The sequence below is a fragment of the Stegostoma tigrinum genome, chromosome 1 (assembly GCF_030684315.1).
Source record: "Stegostoma tigrinum isolate sSteTig4 chromosome 1, sSteTig4.hap1, whole genome shotgun sequence".
NCBI lineage: Eukaryota > Metazoa > Chordata > Chondrichthyes > Orectolobiformes > Stegostomatidae > Stegostoma > Stegostoma tigrinum.
In genome coordinates, this window is record NC_081354.1 from 55,201,511 (window position 1) to 55,209,837 (window position 8,327).

Consider the following 8,327-nt stretch of genomic DNA (forward strand, 5'->3'; position numbering starts at 1 on the left):
CCAAAGGCTCTGCAATTTCCTCCCTAGCTTCCCAGAGAATCCTAGGAAATATCCCATCTGGCCCAGGGGACTTATCTATTTTCACACCTTCCAGAATTCACACCTCCTCCTTGTGAACCTCAATCCCATCTAGTCTAATAGCCTGTATCTCAGTATTTTCTTCCTGACCTGCATAACTCGGGTTGAAAGATTCAGTGCGACATAATAGATTCCTCTGTTTTGCAAGCATGTCACATTGAGAAATTGCAGAAAAAATAGCTTCTGTCTTTCAATTTCATTCTGTTCCCCTCACATTCTGAAAATGTTTATTCATGCTGGGTCTTGCATTTGCTCATTCTTTATGTGTAAGCCTAAACATCAAATGTAGTCTCTTCCACAACACAGAGCAGTATCAAAGATTGACCCTGTCTTCACTTAGCATTTAGACACAGGGGTAGCGGAATAGGATTACTAGATAAGTATTGAAAGCAGAAACAGTTTTGAAGTTTAGAACTAGTAAATATTCAGGTGTCATTATGAAACTGTAATTTATCTTCGTTTTCAATAACCATGACCAGACTTCTAAGGTATTCCCCAGGACTAGGCAGACAATTCACTGTCTTATAATAATTGGAGAGCTTGTGATATCTAAGGGCTACCTAAAGCCAGTGATTTGCAGTGACTGAAATATGCTAAAGCCAATTATTACTAAGTAGCATTCTAGAGTTATTTCTTGTGCTTTAAAGGCTAAGTCTATTGTTTAATAAAAACTGTAAGAGAATGACTTTTCATGTAATTTATTTAACTATGGCTTTAACTTTTATCCATTCACATTTTTAAGATTGCAAGGGGAATGCAATGTATACAAATTGGAGCAATATCTACTGGGAGATAGCCAGCATAGTTTTGGATTGAAAAGTTAACATTTCATTGAATTGCCACAGTGTAGATGCATCATTCCGCCAAAGATCATCCCACCCAGACTGTACCCCTGTATTTCCTGTGGCTAATCCACTTAGCCAGTCCTTCCCTGGACACTATAGGCAATTTAACATGGCCAATCCATCTAACCTGTACATTTTTGGACTATGGGGAATGGTATTCCTGGAAATTTTATTCTAGGAGGCAGTCACACTCCTGAGGGCCAGATCTTCTGATTTGGCCCGTGGTCAGTGACAGGCGGATGTGAGCTAGGCAAAGGGACCCAGAGGGCAGGGCCCTCAGCCTTTACAATTGTCCAACAGGCTTGAAGGATTTTCTTGGCTTGTTTGGCAACTCAGTAGAAGATGCTCTTTGGTCTGCCTGAACCTTGTTGGTCTTCCAGAACAAGGAATTGACCTCGAGCAAGTGTTGCAGACTGTCACATCCCAAAGTCCAGGACTATGTGCTGAAGGATGTACTGAAGCTTGAGGCAGCTACCAAGGTATATTGGGGAAAGACCACTCTGTGAATTCTTGCTGCTAAAGGTAAATAGGGATCTGTTCAGTTATCAGACCCTCCAGGTGTCCCAAATGTATATAAATATAGTATTGTTGGTGTCAGAGAGGTTCTTTGGTTTTTAGTTAGAGTCAAATTCCAATGTTTGTTTGTTTACTTGATATGCTACTGTACAGATTTGAACTGCACTTGCGACAAGGTATATATAGGTATTTTTTTATGAATAAAGTATTTTTTGAGATTTAAAAAAACAGTTTGGTGAGGACAGCAAGGTGGATTAAGTGCTTAAATAAAGTACTTGTTTACATAATTCATAATTAGACATGACCCTGTCTCAGGAAATCAGGATTTAGAAATGGTTTGGGTGGAAATGTGAAAAAATAGGGGAAAGAAGTCATTAGTCGCAATGAACTGTAGGCTCCCAAACAATAACCACCATGTAGGATGAAGAATACAAGAGGAAATATTGAGAACGTCTGATAAAGGGATGATGACTTTTTAAATTTATTTTTTAATTGATTTTAATTTACATATTGGTAATTGTAGCCTTGATGCTTAGAATGCTTTTCAGATATTTTCATAGAACAGCACATTCTGGAACCAACTAGATGTTTGGTATTGTGTAATAGATTTGATTAATGGATGATCTCAGTCGAGTCCCCAAGGAAGTAGTGATTATAACTTGGTTGAATTTTATATCCCGCTCCACGAGCAGAAGAGTGGGTCCAGGACTAGGATTTTAAATTGAATAAGTCCAATTATATAGACATGAATGCTGAGCTAGCTGAAGTGAACTGGAGTATTTGGCTAGGGGGTACATCGACAGAAACCATGACAGATATTTAAATAATATTTCAGAATACTCAGAATAAGTACATTCCCATTATAAAGAAAACTTCTAAGGGGAGGAGCCACCACTCATGGTTAACTTAAAAAAGTTAAAGAAAGCATTAAGCTTGAATGAAAATTCACACACTTGAGCAGAGATGAGTGGCAGTTAGATAAATAAAAAAAGGGCAGGGAATGAAAAAAGGTTAATTGGAACAAATAGAGTTTGAGATAAAGCTAGTCAAGCAAAAATAGACAGCAATAGTTTCCATAGGCATCTAAAATGAAATAGACAAAGTAGAGTCAGTCTTATAATAGAATCCCTACAGTGTGAAACAGGCCGTTTGGCCCAACATGTCCACACTGACCCTTGGAGCATCCCATCCAGGCCCATTCCCCTAGAACCCAGCTAATCTACACATCCCTGAACACTATGGGCAATTTAACATGGCCAATCCATCTAGACAGCACATCTTTGGACTGTGGGAGGAAACCGGAGCGCCCAGAGGAAACCCACGCAGACACAGGAAGAATGTGCAAACTCCACACAGACAATCACCCGAGGGTGAAATCGAACCCAGGTCTTTGGTGCTGTGAGGCAGCAGTGCTAATCACTGAGCCATCGTGCTGCCTGTCTGTTCCTCCAGAGGGTGAGAATGGAGAATTCATAGGCAATAATAAAAAAACAGACATAATGGATGCATACTTTGTTTCTGTCTTTGTCATAGAAAATACAAATTCATCCCTGTAAAACCCATGAATCAGGAAGTTGACGGAAGAAAGGAACTTGGTGAAATTATAATCTCTAGGGGAATGGTACCGAGCAAAACGATGGAGCTGTGGGTTGATGTGAATCCAGATCTTGATGGACGTTATCCCAACATATTAAGAGGTGACTAATGTAGCACTTCCTAAAACTGGCTATAACCCAGAAAGTTTCCATGCATTCTGGCAAGTTGTAAATGTAACTCCTCTATTCAAGGGAAAGCAGGAAACTATAGGCCAGTCAGGTTAATGTCTGTCATGGGGATGATGTCAGATTCAGTCATTATATGCACTAATGGGTCTTTCTCAGATTGGGCAGATATGCTGAGTGGGTTTCCACGTGGGTCTGTGCTGATCTCACCACCTTTTAAAATCTATATCAATAACTTAGCTGAGATAATCATAGGCATGATGGATAAATTTGCAGATGACACCATGATATGTAAAGTATGTGGTACCAATGACATAATGGGGATACAGAAATTAAATAAGTGGGCAAAAATCTAGCAGGTGAAGTATAATGTAGGAAAATGTTAAATTATCTATTTTGGCAGGAAGAATATAAAATCAGTATTACTTGGATGAAGAATCACTATAGAATTTTGAGGTGCAAAGGGATGTAGGGCTTCTAGTGCATGAATCATAATTGCCTTTGTATCTGCATACTTTCTTTTAGGAAGTTTGGGAATGCTACCTTTTATTATGAGAGAAACTGAATATAAATAGTGAGGTTGTATTTCAGTCATACAGGGCATTGATTGAACCACCTCAAATACGACATGTGATTTTGGGCTCCCTACTTAAGGAAGGTTGAAAGATTACCAGATTGATACCTGGATAAGCGGGCTAGCTTATGAGGAAAGATTGGTCAGGCTGGGAATGTTGCCATTAGAGTTTTGAAGACTGAATGTTGATTTGAACGATGTGTACAAGACCTTTAAGGATCTTGACAAGATGAAAGACATTGAAGCAATGTTTACTTTTGTGGGTGAGTTTAGAATTAGACCACATCATCTCAAAAGTAAAGGTCATTCTTTCAGGAGAGGAGAGGATATGCAACTCCCTCCCCCAACCAAAGGGGGACAAAGGCATTGATTTAGAGCGCAAAAATAGAGTACAAAAGTAAACTTGCAGGGAACATATAAACTGATTATAAAAGCTTCTACACACAAGAAGAAAAAAGATTAGTAGAGACAATGTGGAACCCTCACAATCATAAACAAACAGAAATCAGAAGTTAGAATGGGGAACAGAGACAGCAGACCAATTAAATACATTTTTTGGTTCTGTCTTTCAAAAAGAGGACACAGATAGAATCCCAAACATATTGAGGAACAAATGGGAGTGGGAACTGAAGGAAATCAGTATTTGTACAGAAAGTGCATTGGGAAAATTGATGGGATTAAAGGTCGACAAATCCCCAGAGCCAGGTAATTTACATCCCAGAGTTTTTAAGGAAGTGGCCCTAGAAATAGTGGATGCATTCGTGGTCATCTGTCGAGATCCATGGGAACAGTTCCCATGGATTAGAAGATAGTTAATGTAACCCCACCATTTAAGAAAGGAAGTAGAGAGAAAACAGGGAATTACAGACACAGCCTAATATTGGTAACAGGGAAAACGCTAAAGTCCATTGTAAAAGATTTAATAGCAAAGCACTTGGAAAAAAAGTGACACAATTGGACTGATTTACAAAAGGAAAATCATGCCTGATGAATGTATTGGAATTTTGAGGACATAACTGGTAGAGTTGATAAGGGGGAACTGGTGGTTGTGGTTTACTTGGTCTTTCAGAAACCATTTGATAAGTTCCCACGCAAATAGATTAACATGTAAAATTAAAGAGTATGGGATTGGTGGTAGTGTACAGGCATGAGTAGAGAATTGGCTCACAAACAGGAAACAACCATTAGGAATGAACAAACCATTTTCTGAGTGACTGAGTAACCAGTGCAGGATTGCAGGATCAGTACTCAGACCTCAGCTACTCGAACTGTACATTAATGATTTACTTGTACCTTCATCTTGTAGATGGTACACAGTGCTGTGACTGAATATAAGTGGCAGAGGAAGTGAATACTTATTGATATGCTGCCAAAATAATGGGCTGTTTTGTCTTGGAAGGTGTTAAGCTTCTTGAATGTTTTCAGAGCAGCACTTATCCAGGTACATGGGGAATATTCCATTACGCTCCTGACTTGTGCCTTATGGATGATGAATACGCTTTGGGGAGTCAGAGTGTGAATTACTTGCTGCAGGATTCATCATTGGTAACTTCCTGGATGTTAACAATAGAGAGATTCGGCAGAAGTATGGCCAACAAAGCTTATCAGATGATGGTTAGATACTCTCATGTTAAAGATGGTCATTGTCTGACATTTGTGTGGATGAATATTACAGGGGGTCAGTTAGCTCAACCAATAGTTGACTGGTTTGTGATGCAGCATGATGCCAACAGCGCAAGTTCAGTTCCCATACTGGCAGTGGTCACCATGAAGTTCCTACCATTTCAGCCTTGCCCTTTGTCCGAGGCACTACTCAGGCGAAACCACCAATTGTCTCTCTCCAAGAATAGCCCTACTGAGATTTTACTTATACAGTCAGTCATACAGCATAAAAACAGACACTTCAATCCAACTCATCAATGCTGATCAAGTTTCCTAAACTAGACCCATTTGCCTGCATTTGGGCCATATACCTCTCAACCTTTCTCATTCATGTACCTGTTCAAATGTCTTTTAAATGTTGTAACTTTACCTGCATCAACTATTTCTTCTGGCATTTCATTCCACAAATAAATCGCTATCCGTGTTAGTAAGTGTTCCCCTCATATGCCCTCTAGTTTTGAATTCCCCTATCAATCCCATTCACCTTATCTATGTCCCTCATCATTTTATAAACCTCAGTAAGGTCATCCAGCAACCTCCTACGCTCTAGTGGAAAACATCCCACCCTATCCATATAACATAAACCTGCAGTTCCAGTAATATCCTCATACATCTTCTCTGCACTCTCTCAAATTTAATGATCCCCTTCCTACTGCAGGGAAACCTGAACCACACACAGTACTCTAAAAGCCAACCCTGGTCAGTCCAGATTTTGACTAGGTATTGTCTACGTCTTGCTGCTGTTGGACCTGGATTGCTTCAGTATCTGAGAAGTCACAACTGGTGCTGATGATTGTGCAATCATTAGTGAACGTCCCCACTTACCTTGAGAGATGGTCACTGATGAAGCAGCTAAAGACGGTTGCACCCGAATCACACCACGAGGAACTGTTGCAAAGATGACTGACCTCCAATAAGCATAATATTCTGTGTGTTGGGTACAATCCCAAACAGCAGAGAGATTTGTCCTACTACTTATTGACTCCAGTTTTGCTAGAATTCCTTTATTCCACACTCAGTCAGATGTGTCCTTGACGTCAAGGGCAGTCACTCTCACTTCATCTCTGGAATTCAGCGTTTTTGACAATGTTTGAATGAAGGGTGTAAAGGCCAGGAGCTGACTGTGGAGAAGCCCAAAGTCAGCATTACTGATCAAATTACTGCTAAGCAAGTGCCGCCTGCTGGACTTGGGAAAGTTAGATTGTCCCATTTTTTGTGCTGTATTTCAGCAAATGTATCACATAGCCAGGCAAACATCTGTGAAGTGGCTGTAATGGAACAGCTTGGATAGGTCTAGTTCAAAAGTGTTCAATATTTTTGTTGTAATGTTGTCAGGGACTGTAGCTTTTGTAGTATCCAGTAGCATCAGCCATTTCTTGACATCACCTGGAGAGAGACTAATTGGTTGAAGATTGGCTTCTATGGCATCCCCAGAGTGCCTCCCTCACCCACTATTAATAACTTTAGGAACGCCCCACCACTGGTCCTCACCTCTGATCGATAAGCTGTTCACAAGCACTCGAGTACCAGGCAATTCACTATGTTGAAATAACATACAAATTTGAAAGTGGTTCGATTTTTACTATAAATTCCTGAGACAGGTACACTGCTGACTTTGGGACAGTCCAATCCTTCTTCCAATTCTGTACTTCCCAATATTAACAGATCAGGAACACTGGTCAACATTCTCATGTTGCCTACACATTTAGCACCTAGTAGGACCTTTCCAATAATAATTCTTTCTTTTGCTTAAGAATACCTAAATAGTTTGCTTAATTTATTCCAAATTTCTGTCATTTCTTGTACAATAAGGTCTGGATCATGAAAAGGCTGTCTTTTTTTTGTATTTTTAAGTTGTGCACTGAAAAGGGAAAGGATTTGTTTTAAAAAGCAATGATTGCTGAAAGATAAACACGTTTTAACCTGACCCTCACTGTAATCACTGTTTATACAGCTGCTGTTTAAGCAGGAGGAGGATTTCCCGACTGGCAGGAACTAAGGATTTATACAAATGGAGTTTTCGCTGGCAACAAGTAGCTGCTTAGTCCAAAGACCAATGACCAGTTATTGATCCTCTACCTGCCAACAAGTAAACGATTGGTTCTCGGGCAGCTGAACAGATTTAGGCTGTGAACAAGATGGTGAGAAACCTTCAGACTTCCACCAGTTCAGGACCTGTGCCAGTTCCCTGCACACCTTAAGCCTGAATAATGACAGCTTATTCTTTATTTAGTGATGCTAAGAACTGTGACTTCTAATTAATAAATCAGAGATCTTTTATCATGAACCAATCGCCCTTGTGCCTCCTAAAATCCAGTGAAAACATCTGGAGGAGGACAATGAAGCGGCAGTGCTGCAATACAAGGACCACCTCAGGAGATCTGGTGAACAGAGACCACTGAATTGTTTCTCAGGATTTTCCTCTGTCCATAACACCACTTTTCTTTTCTCCTGTCTGAAAGTGCATGAGGGGAAGTTTGGATGGAGTTAAAATTTTAACTGGTATATACATGCCAAGAGTTCATGAATGTCTACCTGTAGCTAGAGTATAATAAACAGTCATTCTTGGTAGGTACAAAAACCTGCTCCATGCTTTTGGTCAACCGGGGTCTGAAATCAGGTAAACTGGGGAATTTTGCATATGTGTAAGATCATAACCCTTTGTAACAACTCCAGAGATTTATTTCCAGCATGCTACCCCAGTGAGATGTCGCAATTGCTTCAAATACTAACAGTCCAGAACAGAATTTTACTACAAGATAGCTGCTTCCAAAACTTTGATACCAGACCTCAAAACTATACAATTCTCAATAATTCACTCAATTTCAGTACTCCGAAATCTTGAGCAAATCAGAATTCTATAAATACTCAAAAAACCATTAAAAAACTCAAAAGCTCAAAAAATAATTTTTTAAAATCTTTTTTGGCTGT